Source organism: Saimiri boliviensis, chromosome 7, assembly GCF_048565385.1.
Source record: "Saimiri boliviensis isolate mSaiBol1 chromosome 7, mSaiBol1.pri, whole genome shotgun sequence".
Taxonomy (NCBI): domain Eukaryota; kingdom Metazoa; phylum Chordata; class Mammalia; order Primates; family Cebidae; genus Saimiri; species Saimiri boliviensis.
In genome coordinates, this window is record NC_133455.1 from 43,674,842 (window position 1) to 43,696,728 (window position 21,887).

A 21,887-nucleotide genomic window follows, 5' to 3' on the forward strand; every position below is an offset into this window, starting at 1 on the left:
TTGTTTTGTTTTAAACCCTCCCAGTGATTTGAAAACATGCTACAGATGTAGAACCATTGACTTGCATTAGTTACTACCAAGCCAGTTATATAGCACCATGTTCATTTACTAGCATGCCATCATACTATCAATTGGGTGGCATAAACAAGAGAATCCTACTGTCTCACAGTTCTTGAGGCTCAAAGTCCAAGATCAAGGTGTTAGCAGGGTTAGTACCCTCTGAGGACTATGAAACAGAATCTGTTGTATGCATCTCACCCAGCTTCTTGTGGTTTACTAGCAATCGTTGGCATTCCTTAGCTTGTAGAAGCATCACCCAGATCTCTACCTTCATCTTCTCTTGGTATTTTCTTTGTGTGTAGGTCTTTATTCCAATTTCCCCTAAGCACAATAATCATATTGAATGAGGGACCCATCTAACTTCAGTATGACCTCGTCTTAACCTGATTAATTAGATCTGCAAAAATTCTATTTCTAAACAAGTTCATTGGGGTACTGGAATGAGGTTAGGACTTCACCACATGAATTCTGAAGGCACTGAATTCAACCCATAGCAACCACTTGTATTGATAAAAATCTTCTCTGACATGGCCAGCTATTCTCTTCTCTGGTAAAGGTTTTTAACTCAGGCTTTCAGACATCTCACTTGAAGCCCTATCTCATTATAACTGAATCAATTCGGCCTTATACATTTTTAATATTTACTTTTGGTTACACTTGTTCAAACTAAATTGTAGTCAGATTATAAAATAATTTAAAAGCAAATATGCTGTCAAACATAGCTGATATCCCAGTTTTAGGATCTTCATGACAATGATAATAATAGCTAACATTATTGACTACTTAGGAAGTATATTAAGTACATTATGTGCATTATGCCATCTCTTCCTGACCACAAATTTATGAAGCTATTATATCAATTTAGAGATGAGGACACTGGGCATAACTGTTTGTCTAAATAACCTCTGTGTAACATAGCCATAGAAGTAAGAGTGAAAAATGGTCCCTTGTTGCAATGTTATGTGTTTTTTAAAATTTCATGTGGCTGTGCAATGGCTCGCATTTGAATTTAAATTGAAATGGCTACATTTTGAATGTAAGTTGACCCTGTATTATTAGTGGGAATGCCAAGTGAACAAATTGTGCATATCTACTTTCCAAGCTTTTATGCTCTCTTGTTTTGTTTTGTTTTGTTTTGTTTTGTTTTGTTTTGTTTTGTTTTGTTTTAAGGTAGAGTCTTGCTCTGTCATCTAGGGTGGAGTGCAATGGTGTGATCTTGGCTCACTGAAACCTCTACTTCCCAGGTTTAAGCAATTCTCCTGCTTCAGCTTCCCTAGTAGCTGGGATTACAGTTACCTACCATCACATCAGACTAATTTTTATATTTTTAGTAGAGATGGAGTTTCACCATTTTGACCAGGCTGATCTCAAACTCCTGACAACCATGCCTGGTTATTTTTCATGTTTTTAGTAGAGATGGAGTTTCACCATGTTGACCAGGCTGGTCTTAAATGCCTGACCTCAGGTGATCTGCCTTCCTTGACCTGCCAAAGTGCTGGGATTACAGGCATGAGCCATTGCACCTGACTTCGGCTTCCTCTTGAATGCTTTGCTCTTTAGAAATTTCTTCTGCCAGACACCTTAAATCATCTCTATCATGTTCAAAGTTCCACAAATCTCTAGGGCTGGGGCAAAATGCTGCCAGTCTCTTTGCATAGAAAGAGTGACCTTTACTCCAGTTTGCAACTCATTGTCCATATCATTGTCAGCATTTTGATCAAAGCCACCCAACAAGTCTCTAGGAAGTTCCAGACTTTTCCACATTTTCCTATCTACTTCTGAGCCCTCCAAACTGTTTCAACCTCTGCCTGTTATCCAGTTCCAAAGTTGCTTCCACATTTTTGGGTATCTTTCCAGCAGCACCCCACTCTCTATGGTACCAATTTACTGTATTAGTCAGTTCCCACATTGCTAATAAAGACATACATGAGACTAGGTAATTTATAAAGGAAAGAGGTTTGATTGAATCATAATTCAGCATGGCTGGGGAGGCCTCAGAAAGCAATCATGGCAGAAAAAGAAGCAAACATATCCTTCTTCACATGGTGGTAGGAAGAGGACTGCCAAGCAAAGAAGGAAAAGAGAACTACCAAGCAAAACAGGAAAAACCCCTTTAAAACCATCAGATCTCATGAGAATTTACTATCACAAGAACAGCAGCATGGGGATAACTGCCCCTATAATTCAATTACCTCCCACCAGGTACCTCCCATGACACATGGGAATTATGGGAACTACAATCCAAGAGGAGATTTGAGTAGGGACACCAAACCACATCAATACCTAAGAGAGGATTTACTGGGACTAGTGGGAACTCTACGTTTAACTGCTCAACTGCCCACTTTTTTCCCCCAAAGCTGTCATAGCATTTTACATTCCCATTAGCAGTGTCTGATAATTCAGATTTCTCCACATCCTCATCAACACTTGTCTTGTTGAACATAGCTATTTCTATGGGTGTAATATATCTGATTGTGACTTTGATTTGCCTTTCCTGGTGGCTAACAAACAGATTTTAAGAAATATTTATTCCTGGACCCCACCCCAGATCTACTGGATTGGAATCTCTGAGAATTTGGAGATGGGGAAATCATTTTTACTAAATTTTTCAGGTAATTTTGATCATCAAAGAGGCATCAGAACTACTTCTCATTCTACCAGTTACCTCAAGGAAATTGTTTTAGCTTAAGGAAAAGGGATCTCTGTGTTGAGGATTTCAGAATTCTGCATGTCCTGTGACTTGATAGGATAGAGTAGAAAATGTATTTCTTTTAAGACACACAGATTAACAGATTGTATATCTCCCAAATGAAAATAACTCTTAAGGTCACACTGACAATTTTCCGACTAGCAATAGATTTTTCAGCAGTGTGCATCCCTAGCAGAAATTTGATTTAGGAGTCTTCTGAGCCTGATTGCATGACTTTCTAGTTTATTTATTCGAATGGCTAGTCTGTAGCAGCTGTGATTTGGGTGACTACCGAATCCAGGAGCAATCATTTGGGTAGCAGTTTAAAAAACACATGATACCCAAGAGACTGGGTGATTTAGTGGATGTGTTCAGGGAATTAGGAAATGGGAATTCTTGTCCTGACTCTAATTTATCTTGACTATTAGGCAAGTTACTTTCTTTTTTGTCTGAGTTACCTCACCTAATAAGACAGAAATAAATCACAGAAAATAAAATACTGACTTGAATAATTGGGAGCCCCCACTAAACTAGGTACTATTTATTTGAGAGTTTTCTACTTGTCAATTTTACTTGGCATTGCATTAAATGCTTCCTATATTTCTCATTTAATCTTCATACCACCAATCCAGGTAAATATTACATACACTCTATAGACAAGGAAATTAACACTCTTAGCAGCTAAGAAACTTGCTGAAGCATATACAAATATTATGTGTAGGGCTGGAATTGGAATACAGCTTGTGTCCAGACTTAGCTTTTGATTCCCCAGTTTTCCTTATAGAAAACAAAACAAAGAACCCTAATAACCTAAAAGACAAAAAGTACTTCCTAAAAATGTGTAAAGAAAAACTAATCTATATGATCCACCATCCAGAGAGGCGTGGCGTTCACTTACGGCTTCCTGCTGTCCAGTCTCTTCTCTGCCTGCATAGTTAAAGGACAGACTTCAGTGCTAATGTACCTCTAGTAATCAATGGACAAGCTAAGGGAGTAGTAACTGAATGGAGAGAGTACACATTTTGGAATCTCACTGGCCATGATTTGAAACCTGGCCAGGCTGTGTGATTTTGGGCCAATTCACTTCTAGAGGTCCATTTTGCTCATCAGTTAAATGTTGGTCACAATACCTACTCACAGGCGTATCTACTGATTATAAACAATGGCTAAAGCATACAAAACGCATAACAAATGTTCAATAATTGGAAGACAATCATAGTGTTTAGTGACTGGATGTAATAGAACATTGCGTGAGTCACATTAGTTGGTTAGGTCAAAATCTAGCAGTTATTCTTGATTATTCTCTTTCCCTTATAAACTGTATTCAATTCATTATCAAAAATTATTGACTGTATCTTAAGACTATATCCTCAGTCGCACCACTTTTTCTCATCTCCACCACTACCAGCCTAGGGAAGCCTCTCTTACCTTTCACCTGGAATCCCAGCAGGTCAGCTCCAGGCCTTTGGTTTACCTGCTACTATCTTTTCTCCACTTTGCAAATAGAGAGCTCTTTTGAAAACATAAACCAGCTTATATCACTTCCTCAGTGAAAGTCCTCCAAAGGTTTTCCATTACACTAGAGGAAAACCCAACTTCTTGTCCAGCCAACAAGGACCCACATCATCTCCCACTGCCCTCCTTTCTGAACGTATCATTATCACTTTCCTCATTCGGATCTGGCTTCCTTTTTGTTTCTGAAACACCAGTCAAGGTCCTCTCTAGCCATCTGTCTCGAATTCTTCAGATTCTCCTCTCTCAGCCCTTTGATGGCAGGTTTCCTTTGTTCATTTCAAAGGTATCCTCCTCAACAATATCTTTTCTTATCTCCTGTCTAAAATTGTACCCCCATCCTGGTCTTCCTCTATCCATTTTGTTTCCCATAGCACAGATAGCATTTTAAAATTTGTTTACCTATATTTTGAGAAACAATTGCTTGTTTACTACTGACAACTAGAGAAAAGAAGGGTTTGAAGCTATAATTATAAGAGTACAACCAAATTTAGAGGAAAGAGAATGCAGTGGTCTGAATTCTAAAGTTCACAAGGAGCCGAATTCCTTGGGCTGGTTAGAATCCTAAGGGTAAAGGCAAGAAGAGAGGCCAAGAAAAGCCAGAGGGCTGATACTAAGACAGGAAGCAGCTTGATGGCACTTGAGACAAGTATCTGATTTGAAGACAGGGGTGTGATGCCTAGAAAGGCAGATGGAAGCAGATTGCAGAGAGTCTCAAATGCCTGTCAGAGGCATTTATAAGCATTCCAGTAGCAAAGGACCTTTATGTTCTTTAGTTTCAGAGCTGGCTTTCGTTTTGTCATATCCAACGGCTCACACACAATCCCAGGGGAGAACCTGTTGATTTATAACTATTTAAATACCATTGATTTGCAGGGGTGATTTTTATCCTAGTTAAATGTGTGTGCTAACAGTCAGACAGTAATCCAGCCGATAAGGACGAAGCCAGGCTGGCCTTTTCTGACTTAGAAAATAACCAAAACAGCTGGAAGAAAAATCACACATACCTGTCATGTTTGCTTTGGGACAGGCAATGCCATTGTGCAGTTTAGAAAAAAGAAACTTTTCAGTCATTTAAGGAGATTTGCACTTCACAAACACACTTCCATTAGGAAAGGGATGATCATGATGAAGGCAGAGTTTTCTCTTTTCAGCAGCAGGCCTACAGTACTTTGCTATGAACTGCTCTGATTATTAAGGAAATTTTTGGGAACATTTATAACTTCTCCCTAAGCTGTACTTGTTCCTTTTGGGGAAGTTTATCTTACCATATCTCTTAAAGTCTTGAAGGATCAAAGTGTATGGAAATCAATGTTCCATGAAGAAAGTTTTCCAAACTTCAAAGTCCAGATGCCTTGGGCATGGAGGGAACAGCCTGCCACCCAAGTGGTCCTCAGCATGTCCCTTCCCACCTTGCTTTCACCCAGCAGGCAGATTCTAGGATGTTCAGGATGTTCTGAGACCATTTGGGAGCCAAAACAAATGCCTTGACAGAAGTGTTTCTTCTCATTTGAACAAAGAATAAGGGAACAATGTGGGTTGTTGAACTTTTATGTTTGGAGATGGAAGGATGTTGGAAGCAGTTGCCAAATCCTTCCTTTCCTCAGGCACCTGTCTACCATGGGCTGGATCAGCGTTTAATCCTGGCTTTGAACGTCGAGTTTTGAAATCCACCATCCATCCTACTGGAAGCTGGCATTGCTTTTTTAATTTTCATTGTTTTGAGTCTTTTAGATGTGCTTGGAAGCACTGTGAAATCAGAGCCAGTATGTGTGGAAAGGAAGATAGGGCAATATTTTATATATTTAGAAATACACAAACAATATATATAAAATACATACATATTACATATTCACATGTATATATACACACATATATGTATGTTTATGTATGTATATACTTCTAATGTATTATGTGTATTATTTGTTATATATCAGTATTATAAACATATATACACATGTATTAGGTGGTTTGCACATATATGCTGTGATGTGTGTGTATATATATATATATGTGTGTGTGTATGTGTGTGTGTATAAATAATTTTCCACAACGCTTTGGACTCTCTGTAGTTTTCCTTTTTCTCATGTTTTTTCCATCAACTCTGCTAAGGCTGTTTAAATGGGAATTCTGACCTTTCCTTCTGACAGGATGAGGGGGACAGATGACTGAGCTCCAGCTATTCTCCTGCTTGTGAGGCTGGAGACACCGCGACCTACAGGAAGCTTCCTCACTCGAGAAACATAACAAAGTACTGTCTGAGGCACTTCCGAAAGGGTGGGCTGGCTGCCCACAAGGCTGGGAATGGCAACTTTGGCTTGGCTTGAGTTCATGGACATTTTCCTCTGGCTACCTAGGGAAGTTCTGCTTAAAGTTCAACTTAGTAAGTGTATTACATCCTCTTCCCACAGACTCAGGAGGACGTGGAAGTAGGATGCCACATTTTGTGACTAGTTCACTTTCATGGGGTAGGAGGTATCCCTTGAACACCTGAACACTGACTGTTTCAGCTTGTGTTAGAAGGCTGGAGGGAGGCAAAGTTAAACTCAAGAAAAGCATCTTCCTCTAGTAAAAAGTGCCAGGAAAGTTATTTATGGATGAGGAGGAGGAGGCAGTGGAGATTTCTAGCTAAATGCAGCATTTGGGTTATATACATGTGGATTATAAATTACTGGATGTGCAGATAGTTGAGTGTTGCCTAAACATCACAGACTCCAGTTGTAGATTTGCAACTTGAGGGTGACTGAAATGGCAATGAGAATGACCCATGAAAGACTTTCAAAAGTCAACTTTTGATAATTTCATTAAGTAGAATTTTATTTTTCCTGCACAGCCGAGTATTTAGGAGTTGGGCAATTCTCTCTGATAACGAATGTTTTCCTTTTAGCTGGTTACATCCTTACAGCATGTGTTGGCTTGTGGTTCCTGGTGATGTAAGAGTTGGGGAAAGAGCATTAGCTGTGTAAGTTGAAGACCACAGTTGTTCCCCGTTGTGTACTGGTTTTTCAGATGTAAATCTCAGTGTTCTGGGAGACCTGGTAGGAAGTTCTGGGAAATAATTCTGGGATAAAAGAAGTTTTAAACAATGCCCATTGTAAACACAAGGACACTGTAAATAAACTAAGTCTCCCATGTACTTCCCTTTCAGCCACAAATACATCTTTTCCTTCTCTGGATCTTACTGGTTTCTTCTTATAGGGCTTCTAGCCTACCATGCCCTTACCTGACTTAGTTTATCTCTGCACGTCACCTAGTCTTTCCTCAATCACTTGGCCTTCCTGTCACTCTTGTAGGGTATATATTCCTTCCTGCGATTTTTTGAGGAACAGACATACAACCTTCTTTCATTCCTCTTGGTGCAAGAGTGGGCAAGACATGTAGCAGTCCACCGTGACTATAATTCTCAAGGTCAGGGATGGGTTGTTAACAATTTTTTGTAGTTCATGAGAGTCTTTGAGATGACACTTAAGTTTTTCTTGTAGTATTCATGTTTGCTATATTATATTTCTGAGAACAAATAGAGGCTATTAGAAGGAAATCTCCCAACCTTCTCTAGAAAAAAAAGCTGCAGAAGTCACTTAAACTCTGTGCCTCTATTTCCTTTTCTATAAAATGAGGCTAATAAGAATACCCATTTTTCAAAGGCTTATAAAGAGGATTAAATGAATAAATATATGTAAAACACATACACATATTCGTATAAGGAATGTATGACCAACAAGATATATGTTGGCTCTTATTATTACTGCATCATACCACTCAACATTGAAACATATGTGACTCTGTTTTTTTTTTTTTTTTTAATTTTTTAGGACTTTACTATTTTTTAAATCCTCCAGAGACCTTTTATCTTTTTCTTTCTGTAGCCTCGTTAATAACCCTGACTCTTTTTTATTAATTTCTCCAACATGTCCTGTTCCCTCTTCCCTACCCCAGGGCTTTAGAACAAGATGAAATGCTGCTCTCAACACCACCCTTTCCCTGGTTATTTTCTATCATTCGCTATTGTTAACTCACTGGTCTCTTTTCTAGGAAACCTTCAGACTTAGCAAATGCTCCTCACTCTTATCTGCTTTCAAATCCTGCATAGTATTTGTCAGACTTTTCATTTCACATTTATTTGTACAATCATTTGGTTATGCCTGTTACCTCCACTATGTTGAAAGTTCTAAAAGGCTGCGATCCTGTCAATTTTTGTCCATAAATGTTTCCTCATTGCTGAGCACTGGGACTGGCACATAGTAGGTCCTTACACATCTTTGCTGCATGAATGAGTTAAGTGAATATGACTATTATACATGCAAGCCTGAAGCAGAGAACCAAGGCAGGACTACTGGGAGTACTTCAGCATTGTTTAAAGAGTCCACCTTTGGAGTGAGACAGACCTGAGAAACAGTCCTCACTCTGCCAAGTGTCAGCTGTGTGATTTTGGGCAAGATTCTCAACCTTCCAAGGAACTCCCTTTCCTTATCTTTTGTAAAAAGCCATACCACTCTAGGGAAGTACAGTACCTAAAATACAGAAGTGTTGTGGGGATGAAAGAGATAATGTATGCAAAGGGCTAGCACAATTCCTGGGCCATAGGAAATGCCCAATGAATATGTATTATGCTGATGATAATGTCTTTGCTCCTGTTAACAGAACTCCCCAGAAGTTCTTAGTCTGTCAGTGGCTGATTTTAGCAGCACAATACCTAAGGGATCCATTACATATTTATTCATTATGTCTCTACTCACGACAAAGGCAGTGTGAGGTGCCTCAGATTTCGTCTGCTGCATACACTCCTCAGAGTTGGCCTTATTCCCTTGCCTCCACTCGCTGTCTGTCACTGCTCCATGCTGCTCAGCCTGCCTGGTATTTTTTTTTTCTGCTGCTAGCCCCAAAGTATGCACCTCTGGGCACGTACATCAATTGCCATGACGTTGGCCAGAGCTATTCTGCCATTCTCCATGCCAGCCCTGCCATTTCCTTCCCTCAGCAAGGTTGAGATCTTCCTTCTCCTTACTGCCTTTGGCAGAATGGAAAAAGAAATTAAACCCAAACCCTCTCAGAGCAAGAAGATGAGGCACAGCTTTTCTAATGCGTCCTTTCAGCTTTCAAGTTACGTTCTCTCCAGGGTACACACAGGAGAGCTGAGGCAAGCAATGTCAGAGTGTCAAGATTCTAGATTGTGCTCCTCTTGCCTTATATAGGTGAGACTGGGGAGCAGTGAGAATGACAAGAAGGAGTGGTCAACCCTGAGGGACTCGGAGCAACTACTGCACAAGCTCCCTTTTAACTCTAGATTTTGAACTTTTTCCCTTTCCACAGCATCCTCTCCCCAAACCACAAGGGCAATGTTCTCTCATGAGAAAAGTTTTCTGTCCTCTTAAAAAGTAACCTTGCCCTGGTCCAAGGGCATTTGCAAGCCACCCAAGGCCATTCAGATATGCTTTGAGTAGTTTTAGATTACTGAGTTGCCTCTACCTCCCACTTCATACAATAATTTGTATGCTATATTTTTGTTTTTGACAGTAAGAAACCATTTTGTTCACCTCTTTCATTGGTGCCTTATTAGCAACAACACCCTTCTTTCCATTCGTTTCATGAGGTTGTGTTTTTTGTTGTTGCTATTTTTGTTTGTTTGCCTTTTTGCAGCAGTAAAGGAAGTAGGTAGGGCAGGTAGACTATCTTTTGCCTCCCTAAAGTGGCCTTGGAAAAGTTTAAAAATCAATTTGAAGAGCACACTAGGGAGGAAAATTCACTGTTGCCAGACCTCCTCTGAGGAATAAATAGAAACACAAGCAATCAAATGATCAGCGTTCTAACTAAGCCTTGTTAATCTTTTCCCAAGGTAAAGTGTGCACATTTACTTTTTTCACGATGCTTTCCTGATTTTTCTTTCAAGGACCAAAGATTTGCAGTCTGAGCAGCTGGATTACTTCCTCCCACTATTCTGTCCTTGGAGACATTTGGCCTATTAAAGGGAGACCAAAGATTCCATTTCAACAGATGCTTCTCACATTTATTCAGGGTCGGAGTGATAGGGTGACTCATTGTGTTGCTAATACAATTACAGTCTTTGTTGTTTAAGAATCATATCTTGATTTCATATAGGTGAAGAGTTTTAAAAGAACAACGAATATGTGACAATGTCAGAGAAACTAGATTCTTCCTACTTGGAAATAAAACACATAGTTTGCCATTTGACTTACAGCCTTAGGAGAATGCACATAGCATGTGGGACTCTCTGAAATTCAGTAAAAAGTCATGGATTCTTAAGTTTGCAACTGAAAACCCACCAGGGGTGTTATAAGTAGCTGGCTGCTGGGAAATAAAAAAAAAAGTAAAGAACTTGTTGACTTTCTTTCATAGTTGGCACAAATCCTACCTCTATGTCAGTAAAAGATTCTGGCAAGGGCAGTATTTGAATTTTAGTTGTGATTACTCTTGGACCAAAGCATATATAAATATATATTCTCCAAATACAATTTTTGAATGGATTTTATTAAGCTGTTCCTGTTTCTCCTTCAAAAGTGTCAGTCCTCTGCCTCCTTACCTTCTTTTTTTTCCCACTATGCTTGACTCCCAATTTCTGCAGGGACTATTGAAAAAGCAGTAAGAGTGAGTAGGCTGGAGTAAGAGAGCTGCTTATTCTTCCTTAGACGCCTTTTCGAGGTCTCAAAAGTGTGTTTAGCTGATTATAGGAAAGAAGGTGCTTAGCTTCTTGGGGGTCTTTTCATACATGGATAAGCAGAAAAAGTATCCTTGTGATTTTTCTGTAAGGTCTGAACTTATAAATAATTTAAGAAGGTCTGGGTTTGACTCCAAGTTCAGCTACTTACTAGCTGAGTGACCCAGAGCAAATGATTCTCTTAGTAAGAGACATTTTTTGTGAAATGGAGATATGATAGTACCCACCCCATAGGGTGATCAAAAAATTATAAAATGATGTGACTGTGATATATTTAGTACCCAATAAATGTTAGCCATTCTTTTTTTTTTTTTTTTGAGACGGAGTTTTGCTCTTGTTACCCAGGCTGGAGTGCAATGGCGCGATCTCGGCTCACCGCAACCTCCACCTCCTGGGTTCAGGCAATTCTCCTGCCTCAGCCTCCTAAGTAGCTGGGATTACAGGCACACACCACCATGCCCAGCTAATTTTTTGTATTTTTAGTAGAGACGGGGTTTCACCATGTTGACCAGGATGGTCTCGATCTCTTGACCTTGTGATCCACCCGCCTCGGCCTCCCAAAGTGCTGGGATTACAGGCTTGAGCCACCACGCCCGGCCGCCATTCTTATATTTATACTATCAAGCCTGATTTGTAGCTAAATGCAGAAAAGTTATAAAATATTAGCAAGCCAGCTTCAGTGAACTAAATGAGAAAGAAGAGAGAATATAGTTTTTGATATGTGGCCTGTTATTTGATTTCTCCTGACCCAGTAATCTCAAACATAAAGCACTATATACCAATCATAGGATTAGGCATTTTAAAAGAACATATTTATAATAATTTGATTTAACAATAAGCAGAGAATAAAAGCCAGAATTAAAATGAGGTAAGAATTGTTGACTTGAGGTGGACAAAATCTTGATGTTTTGTGCTCAAGAGTAAATGTTAACAGAAAGCCATACGCTTTGGAATAGATACAGCTGGGTTCAAATCACAACTCCTGGAGTTACTAGTTGTACAAATTAAGGATGTTTTAATTTTTTCTTTTCTGTAATATGTAGCTAAATATACCTACCCCAGAAGATTGAAAACATTAAAGGGTGTAAGGCCTAAAATCATACAACTCCTAGAATAGAATGTAGGGGTAGAGCTCCTTGATATTAACCTTGGCAATGATTTTTGGGACATAATACCAAAACCTCAGGCTGCAAAAGCAAGAACAAATAATTAGAACTACATAAAACTAAAAAGCTTCTGCACAGCAAAGAAAACAATCAACAAAATGAGCAGGCAACCTATGGACTGAGAAAAGATATTTGCAAACCACATATTTGATAAAAGGTTAATATCCATAATTTATAAAGAACTCTTACAACTCAATAGCAGAAAACAAATAACCAGGTTTGGAAATGAGCAAAGTACCTGAACAGACATTTCTTCGAAGAAGACATCAAAATGGCCAACAGATACTTGAAAATGTGTTAAGCATCACGAATCATCAAGGAAATGCACATTAAAAGCACTATGAAACATCACCTCACACTCATTAGGATAGCTATTATCAAAAAGACAAGAAATAACAAGTGTTGGTGAGGGTGTGGAGAAAAGGAAATCCTGAACCACTATAAGACCCAGCAATCTATCTTCTGGCCATGTACCCAAAGGATATAAAATCACCACCTTGTAAAGACATCTGCACTCTTATGTTTATTGCAGTGTTATTCATAATAGCCAAGATACAGAAACAACCTACATGTCCCTTGACAGACAAATGGATTAAGAAAATGTGATATGTATAGATACAATGGAATGCTATTCAGCCTTATGAAAGAAGGAGAGCCTGCTATTTTCACAAGATGGATGAACATGGACAACATTATATTAAGTGAAAGAAGTGAGACATGGAAAGAAAAATATTGCATGAGCTCACTTATGCAATATGCAATATTTATGCATCTTCAAAATTTATGCATATGCAAAAATATGCAATATTTACATGGAATCTTAAAAACAATAAAAGTCAGATGTACATAGTAGAGAAAGAGAAAAAAAAAAACCCAGCAGATACAGATACTAAGAACCAGAAGGGGAGAGAGGTAATGAGGAGATGCAGGTCAAAAGACAAAAAGTAGCAGATATGTGGGAAGAACAAGTCTAGAGATCTAATGTACAATATAAGGACTATAGTTAATAAAATTGTATTGTACTAGGGGGTTTTAAGGGGATTTTAGCTCCTCTTGCCACAAAAAATAAAGTAAACTATGTGCAATAATAGCTATGTTAATCTACTTCACTACGGTAACCATTTTGTTATCTATATGTATCTCATAATATCATGTAAACTTCAAATATATGCAAAAATTTATTTAAAAATATCTGTACAGAAAATAAAAAGGGAAGGATTAAATCAATAACTTATTTTATATATATATATATATATATATATATATATATTTTTTTTTTTTTTTTTTTTTTTTTTTTGAGACAGCGTCTGTCTCTGTTGCCTAGCCTGGAGTGGCAAGATCTTGGCTTGGCTTATTGCAACCTCAACCTCCTGGGCTCAAGGGATCCTCCCACCTCAACTTCTCCAGTAGCTGTTACTGTAGGTGCACACCACCATGCTTGACTAATTTTTGTATTTTTTTGTATAGAGTGTGTTTTGCCACGTTGTCCAGGCTAGTTTTGAACTCTTGAACTCAAGCAGTCCACAAACTTCGGCCTCACAAAGTGCTGCGATTACAGATGTGAGCCATGGCACCCAGCCAGGATAACTCATTTTTAAAGTATTTAATGCTATGCTTGGCAGCATTAATTTCTCAGAAAACGTCAGTCCTCTTTTTCTTTCATTTTCTCTCGTTTAATGATCCGTAATGCTGTGATTTGACACCAACTACAAATTTAGCTCATACTCCATCCCTCAAAAGTTCTCCTCTACTGGTCTGTGATCTGCTTTGAACATTTTATGAGGACCCCTCTTTCCTTGCTAGTTTTGTCTGCTCAATCTTGGCACAGCCCATCTTAACTAAGAGCAGAGAAAAACAACTTGTCTCTTCAAATAATTTCTAATTGGTGACATGTAATTCTACTTAGAATTGCCTTGATTGGGAAAGTCTCTTCCATCACACCAAGCAAGCAAGCCTGTACGAATGTATTCTCAGTGACAGCTACTTCAGATTCTTTCTGAAAGTAGATGAAACATAAATCATGAATTAATAAAATACTCTGACAGTGAAGTTACTTCTGCATCTGGCTAGGGGGATTAATTCATGTTTCCATAGCCATCTCTGAGAGAAATCAAATCACAGTTTGAGGAAAATAGTCAGTAAACCCTGGCTCTTCCATCTCTTTTCTCTCACTTTGAATTTTGGATGACTTTATGTGTTCTAGTACAGGAGTCAGCAAATTACAGCCTGTAGGCCTGCTGCCTACTCTTAAAATGAAGTTTTATGGGAAGATAGCCACACTCCTTCATTGATGTATTATTCATGGGTGTTTTTGCACCACAGTGTCAGAATTGAGTAGTAGTGAGTAGAAACTAACATGACCCATGAAGGCAGCAGTTTTTACTACTTGGCCTTTTATAAGAAAACTTTGCTGACCCCTGTTATAAATATTTTTAAATATATCTATGTGTTGACCTTGCTTGTCCTCTCTTTAGATGGGGCCTGAGATGTAGGGTTAGTGGTGTCCAGAATAGTACACAATAAGCCTGTGACAACTGTCTGTTGATTTGAACATCTACAAATCACTAGTGCTAAAGTATGCTATTAGCAAATCTTAGCATAATATGGCACGTTTTTTTGCTCTTCTCTGTTTGTTTGCCCTGAACATGGAAGAATGATCTATATTTACAGATCATTTACAGAAATGATCTATATTTACAGTACCATTGAAGATGGACACTCTCACAAATCCAGTGGAGATGAGGGAGGGATGAATATTTTATAACTAGAGCTGTCTGAGCTCCACCCAGTAGACTGGTACATTCCCATAGTGTGACACCACCTGAAGTGTTTCTCATGAATGGACAGCCACTTTTTATTTTTCCTGTTATTAAGGCTTCAACATGAGGCATTTCTGCTCTTCCTGTATCCAAACACCTAATTTTCCCCAGGATTAGCATGACTCGGTCCAGTCCCTTTCACAATATTATGGCAAAGAAATGGAAAAACTATTCAAGTTGAACATTTTTACTAACTGGTATAATTTAGTCAGGTCAGTGCACTTAAAATGTCACACATTTGCAGCTTCATTGAATGACTTTATTTATCCAGAAGGAGCTCTGGCCTCTGGCCTAATGGCAACTTTCATAGCTAACTCTACCCAGCAAGAGCTGTATGCATGACTCTTTGTATGCATTTGAACTGTAGACCTTTTCCTGAGCCTGGAAGTGTGGGAACCAGTACCTGGCCAGAGCTGAGCCTAGACCACCCACTCATTTCACACAGCCCATTAAATGGTTATCATATGATGCTTATATGACTTCTCATGTTGACCTTGTTCTGAACGGCTGTGTGTCGAATTACTAATTATCCGTACAGCTCTCCTATGTAAATGCCATTTAATTTCCACCTCCACTTTGGAAGCCACGCTGCTCAAACAGAGCCACTATAATAACCTCAGGAGCTAGCTGAATGTTTGCATTGCAGAGGGATGGATTTCGTCACCACCGTAATCACTATCACCAATAAATGTTTTCTCAAGTAACAGTAATAGCTAATGGCAAAAAGAAAAAAGAAAAAAATAGAAACACTGCCTTTATTGTGGAAGTTGCACCACTCTGGACCATTCTCATGTTTCAATTTCATGGTCTATTGACACTACACTTTTCTGTGCCATATGAAAATAGCAAACTACCATCTGGGGGTTTCATCATCTTACTCTGAGGCAAGGGTGTCTCTAAACATTGTACTTTGCCTACTTGGCAAGGAAATCCTGCTTTAGCTTCAGTGATTAGGAAATGCAGGGAATGCTTTCCCTCCAGCCAGACCCCAAAGACTAACCCAGACCAACACAGTAATACCCATGAAAACCTCCTAATTGCTGGTCATAATTTACCTTATATTGCTGTAATATACTTACTAGAATATTACTAGTAAAATTTTGCAAATATTTAAATTATATATGAACCATTAATCTGGGCATACCAAAGGCTAAAACATGGTCATACTTGAACTTCAGGGAGATAAGCCTGGAGCAGAATAGGTCAGACAGGAATAGGAGATGGTAGTGAAGTGCAAAAATAATTAGGAGGCAGATAATTATTATTTTGATTTAAGTATATGATTCTTCTGAATTGAGTTATTTGTAACCATCAGAAATAACTATATGGAACTCTCATATATGGCTAAATTTTAATGGTTCTTATTTTAAAATAAAAACCCAGGTTTATTTGATTCTTTTATAAATCAACTCTAAAATCAGGGCAAGAATCTTAATCTAACTAATGTTTATTATGTCATTGTATTTTTTAAATAAAATTTATTTGTAAATGTCTTAGTTACCTTTCAAATAGCTGACATATACTTACCCAAACCAATAAATAAGCAGATAAGATGGTCATTTTAATGAAGATGAAGGACAATACAACTTCATTCACTTCTTCTTTAAACATTTACTGAGTATCTTCTATACATCAGGCACTTTGATCGTTGCTAGGAATACAATGGTGAGAACAAATAGATTTGGTTTTTACCTAGTGAGATGATGATACTTCCTGAGACAGGATATGAAATTAGAATAGATATAAATCCACAGAACTAAGAAGTAACAAATATAATAACTTTATAGATGATTGCATATGATATCATCTCCTCTACCTTATGACTGTAATGTTTCAGCTATATTACAATTCAGCATCATTGTTTTCCTGTCAACTTCCTTGTAAGTTAGGAAAATAATTCTGCATTTTGGGGAAAATAGAAAACTTTGAAATATTTTGTTCGAAAATACATTTCATCAGTTTTTATCTCAAAATCTTTCTATGACAATTTAAGTCATGCTTTCTGCAAATTCCTTTTCTATTCTTGCCTTTCATTGCCCCCCTCTTTTGCCCAATGCTCTAGTCAAACCAAGCAGTGTCTGTCCTATGGAGATGACCTATCTTTTCCCATATCCTTCTTTTTGCTTATCACGTCTCCTTTGCCTGAGATGCCCTTCTTCCAACATCTCCAACTACCTAATCCTACTCATGTTCTAAGAGCCAGCTTTGATGCTGCATCTTCTAAGATGTCCCTGTAATTAAATTCTCTTTTCTCCTCTGAACAACTATAGCACTTTTCTCTTTTGATGATTCTCTTTTGATGGTTATAAGCAATAATAAAGGACAGACTATAATATTTGTACATATATGTTTTCTTTTCTGCTAGAGTGTCAGCTTGTGAAGAACAGAGATCATATCTCACTTTTGTTATACTGATATTCCATGAAGGCATGGCACAATATTTTTGGAGAATTTATGTATTATGTGCAGTGTAAGGCTCTTCAGGGATATAGACACAGTCATTTCTTGTTCTTGTGATGGGCATTAAACACATCGATATTATAAATATGGTCTTTGTGAGATACTAAATTAATTCTCAAGTACTCATCAAACATGTCACAGTTTTTGACCCCTTATGTGGATTAGAAGCTCCAGGAGTCATGGAGAGCAAACTTATTTTAGGAGTTCACATGCTCACAATGCTTTTGTTAGGTGGCATCTGACTCTTTACATAGCTCACATCATGAATAATTTGGCCAAGTCAACACTAGATCACTGAGAGGGAAGAGTTAGACACTCTTTAAACTAGTAGTTGTATTTGTAAATAATTAGGCTCAGCACTGAAGCTTTTACTATTTTCCAGGCTTCCTTGCTCCTTCCTCAGCCAGGCAGTGGCGTGGCAAAATGAATAAAGTATAGTCTGCTTTGGTGTAAGATACCTCTTTGATGTTAGACATGGCTTCACCCATTACTAGAAGAGAAGCCTTGGGGATATCAATTCACCTATATGAAAAATCAGAATAATAATACCCTTCTCAGTGAAGATTAAATGATAACACATGTAAAGCCAAGAACAGGGTTTTACAAGCTAAATCCTGCTTGCTGTTTGTTTTGTAAATAAAGTTTTATTAGGACACAGAGACATCCATTCATAAAGTATTGTCTATGTCTGCATTTGGTTACATCAGCAGAACTGAGTAGTCACAGTGAAGACATATGGCCCACAAAGCCTAAAATATTTACTGTTGGTCCCTTTTGTACACAGAGTTTGCTGATTTTGCTAACTGCTGGACTAGAACATGGTTCTGCACCTAGAACATGCTTGATACATGTTAATTATAAAAATTATTCTTTTTTATCACCAGACCTACTCTGTGATCAGCATGGAAGGGACAGGTTGGAGAAGGGCTGGCAGAAGAGGAACTAGTATAGCTAATTGTCATTTTTTATTAATGGAATCTCAAGCTGGAGTTGAACTGGAGTCTATTAACCGAAACTTAACAGAGACCTGAAGAGGTAAATTCCTTTTTTCCTAATTGAAAACTTTTACTGGTTTAGAGACTCTTTTACTTTTCCTCCTGGAAAGCGTTATGAGTCACTGTAGAAGTTAGAGTTCATTCCTGATAGTGGTTGTGATTGGCAGAGACCATGAAATGATTCCATCAGAGCATAGCGCTTCCATTCCAGTCAGCTTTGCTTGCATTGGTATTGATTTCAATTAAAACAAGTTATCTGAATCACTGAGCTTCCTGTTGGCTGCACTCATTGCCCAGTGATGCAAATGGAAAGCTTGTTTTAAAACTACAATATCTGGTTACTTACAACAAGGGCCAGGCAACTGAGGTATAAACAAACCCAAGAACCAATCAATGTAGAAAGAAATGATCTTCATTTGCCCTGCATGATGTCATCCATCTTGGGCCTGGTAATTTTCTAACCATTATTGACTATGAGGGCAGGCAAATCTTCTGAATTCATCTTATTCCTTATCAAAGCAGTTGGTCAAGCATATCCAAAAATGTTTAATTTGGTTCAATTCCTTGTGTACATATCCTTTCTCTTTTTTTCTCCATTATGTCAACCTCAGTGGGAGGAGTTTGTGTGTTTGCACAAAACACAGAATAATGGTGCTTTGTGCCTGTGTGTTATTCCATGTGTGTTTAGCATTTGAATGGCTGTTCTCTTTTACCTATTAGACTAATTCAGTGATCAGCCTAAGTAGCACATACCAGCGATCAAGCTCCAGTTTTCACAGAATGATTTAACAATTTGTATCAGAACCAATACTTTATAATAGCAAAAGGAACAAGCAGATGTTTGTCATTCCCAAAGATACATTGCACATAAGGCCAAATGTACAGAATATATTGTGATTTGTGATTTTTAAAATTCACATATTTGAATCACTGGCCTCAAGGCTGTGTAGTGGATCAAGTCACCTAGCTAGAAAGTGAACCTATGTAACTGTGGTATGGATTGATTAGTTGTTTCCCAAGCTGCTTTCCTTTTGACACATCACTAGACTACATTTTCCAGCCTTCTTTGTAGTCAGTTACAGGCTTGTATGTGAGTTGTGTTCAATAAATATGATGAAAGTGATACATAGCTTTTCCAGGCTTAGATGATAAACTCTCCTAAAGGCAGTTCTCTACTTTCTTTCCCTAATCTCACACGTGTAAGGAGAGGACTCCAAGAACATAAAGGAGGGTGGGATGGCAAGATAAGAGAAGCCTGAGTTCCTGAATGAGTATGTGGAGCAGAACTTCTAGCCCCACCCACTACCACTGCTAATGTACACTTAATTAGGATGAGATCAATAAATAAAAATTTATTGCATTAAATCACTGAGATTTAGGTTTGTGGGTTATAACAGTCTAGCCAGATTCATGTCCTGGTTGTCATCATTCTTCCATATGGCACTGTTCTTTTTAATTTATCATCTTTACAAATGGAGTTGTTTCAGTGACATCATTCTTTGCTGTATTTTATGGAATAGATGATAGTCTGTAAAGGTATTTGGAAGTGTGAGGATTTGTGAAGATGTGTGGGTATATCTGTTGAGAATATGAATGCTCTTAAGTCGTGTTTTCTCCACATCATTCCTATGTGTGGTTAACTTGTTTAAGGTCAGGGTAGCAGTGAGGGCTGGATGTCTTAGTTCAATTTTACAAGTAGAACTTTTTTGTTGAAAGCTCTATCTTGCCTTCATAGGTCTATAACTCTATATTTATTGAGCCAATTTATATATGAAATGTTGAACTTAGTTATTGGGCAGAATAAGGCAAATTATATTTTGGTTTATTGGACTGAACATTTGTATGTGATGGGGAGTGGGTATGGCATTAGGGAGGAAAGTGTAAGGAACTTATTTTGCAGATGAGGAATCTGGATGTAGTTGATTACATTGTCAACATTCTTTCTGCCTCTTCCTCACAAATGAAATGGGAATAAAAGTGCAATGTGACATTTCCAAGCAAAAGCTTCAACAGAGCTGCATTGTTTCCCTATGCCACTTCCTCGCATGATCCAAAGAGGGTCTGCCTCTTTAACTTTGCTTATAGAATGAGGAGGCTGCAAAGCATTGGCTCAGCCCCATGAAGGACATAAACGTGAGCCGGAAACAAAGCTTTGTTGTTACACTTTGAAGATGTGGGGTACTTTTGTTTCTGCCACATAAACTGAGCTGACTGATAACACTGGGGCTCAGATGGCAACTTGTCAACTTGAGCAGTTTAGGTAACTTGCCTAAGATAATAGGGTCAATATACTGTGGAGCCAGGATTTGAATCTAAGAAGTCTAATTCCAGAGTCTGTGCTTGTGACCACTCTTGTGTAGGAGGAAGAATTTCCTGACCCTTGTGGGTAGGATACACTAGAACAGGGAGCAAACCTGCAGACAAGGAGACCATTTAGGAGCACTCAAAATATGAGGTTATGAGAACCTGGAAGAGAATGCCTATTTGGGGCCTATGATTTGTGTAGAGTAGGTGCCTCATAAACAACACCTGAAACGGTGAATGAATGAGTTTTTCTAACTACAGGTGCCAGTAAGTGCTGCTGTCACTACCACATTCTGGGTAGTCATTTTCTTCACTGTAATTCTTGGCTTTGCCCACACATCATTGCTGGCAGGGTCACTGAGTCACAGACAGCTTCCGTGAGGAAGGCTGTTGGCAGGAATGGCTCAGACTGCACCATCCAAAAAGATGAAGGGCACCCTGCCCTTTTACTAGATATTCATTCAGCACTGCATGGCTTTCTTGCCTTTACCTTATCTCTTTAGTGGGGTTGGCACAGTCAAGTGAAATTTAACTTACTCTTTCTTTATGCTGCTTTGAATGTCCCAGCAGAAAATCCTCCTGGTGTTATTTTTTTTTTCTTCTCCTTTCCATGACTCTTTCTTTTGCATTTGGCACTAAAGATGACACAGGGATTATTAAAACATAAAGTTTGCTTGATTTAGCCATTCCACAGTGTATACACATATATCAAAACATCATGTTGTATGCCACAAATATACACAATTTTAATTTGCCAGTTACAAAAACAATAAAGTCTCTCCTCAGTTTTATAAATGCAATTCTTTTCTGATTTGGTATAATTTAGAATCAGGGAACACAAGCCCACATTTGAAATCTATACTTTCTGCTGCCTAAATCTGCTGCCTAAATGCCTAGAAAAGGCATCAGCAAAACTAAACACCCATGATTGCTCTAAGTGCATTTATATGTCACTGCAGTTGGAAACATAGAAGAAATGGAGAAGAATAAGGGAAAGAAAAATGGTAGGGTGAGAGGAATGGGTGAGGAACAAAAAAGAGCAATGAGAAATAAAATACGTCAACCTTCTCTTTGTACTAAAAGCATCCCTATCTGCAAAATGTCCTCTTAGTATTATTTTTAATTATATGATAGAAGCTGATAACACTTTTTGTGGATGAAATTGATATAATTTGCTTGAATATAATTATTACGGGAATGAATAATTTT

At 38.2% G+C, this 21,887-nt stretch overlaps 1 long non-coding RNA gene across 1 annotated transcript in view; it reads left to right on the forward strand.

Moving 5' to 3' along the window:
• The window catches only part of LOC141584990 (uncharacterized), an 84,573-nt gene extending 66,189 nt beyond the window's left edge, over positions 1–18,384 (forward strand). The window contains exon 4 of the long non-coding RNA XR_012518271.1: positions 18,264–18,384. This is a non-coding gene — a long non-coding RNA (uncharacterized LOC141584990). The remainder of the gene's footprint in view (positions 1–18,263) is intronic.
• The last annotated feature ends 3,503 nt before the right edge of the window (positions 18,385–21,887 follow it).